This window comes from Alternaria postmessia (genome assembly GCF_024291825.1).
Source record: "Alternaria postmessia strain BMP 2775 chromosome Unknown scaffold_166, whole genome shotgun sequence".
Lineage (NCBI taxonomy): Eukaryota > Fungi > Ascomycota > Dothideomycetes > Pleosporales > Pleosporaceae > Alternaria > Alternaria postmessia.
This window is the reverse complement of record NW_026260239.1, coordinates 36,028-36,697: the sequence shown is the minus strand read 5'-3', so window position 1 is coordinate 36,697 and position 670 is coordinate 36,028. Positions and strand designations below refer to the sequence as shown.

Here is a 670-nt window from a genome sequence, read left to right as displayed (position 1 = left end):
TATAGCAGTTGAGACAGCAGCTCAAACGCTTCAGTCTATGTGTACGGAGTGGCAATTATAGCTACGTTAAGAAAATAAACACGTGTTTTGTGTGGGAGTGCTGAGATTTGTGAGTGATCAACATCCCGGTCAGCTAGCTTACTGCTGCTCGTTGCATCGGCCGGGAATCGAACCCGGGGCTAGCCGAAACTGTCCTGTGAAGGATGGCAACGGCTAATTTTACCACTAAACCACCGATGCTGAAGAGTCGAGGTGAGATGTTGATTCACGTGATTCGATGAAAGGAGCAAGAATTGATATGTATATGTCTTTAATGTCAGGTTGTAAATTCGTTGAGCTGGGCGTAGAATGTTTTGCCAGGGGTGTGTTCATAGGGGAAGTCGATCAAATTTGCTCGCTTAGAAGCATGTCGGATCCGACTTTACCATGAAAAGGTTAGTGGCATCTTGACCACTTCCACTGTAGTAGGGCGAACTGCTCACTCACGTACTGCATCACGACCTGCTTGAAGCTGTGACTGAACAATAGTAGGCTGAACGGAGAAGGCGGATGAATTGACAATGCCCCAGTTGCGAGTGCGTATTGAGGACATCGCCATTCTATTACAGGTAGAAGCCCTACCACCCTTTGAGTGTTCTGCATATGGAGCAATGCACAGGCTGCTTATAAT

The 670-nt window shown here is 47.0% G+C and overlaps 1 non-coding gene across 1 annotated transcript; it reads right to left on the bottom strand.

The window, feature by feature from the left end:
- Positions 1-152: 152 nt before the first annotated feature.
- Positions 153-240, bottom strand: J4E82_011117. The gene has a single exon. It is a non-coding gene; the product is annotated as a tRNA-Gly (tRNA).
- Between the last annotated feature and the right edge of the window lie 430 nt (positions 241-670).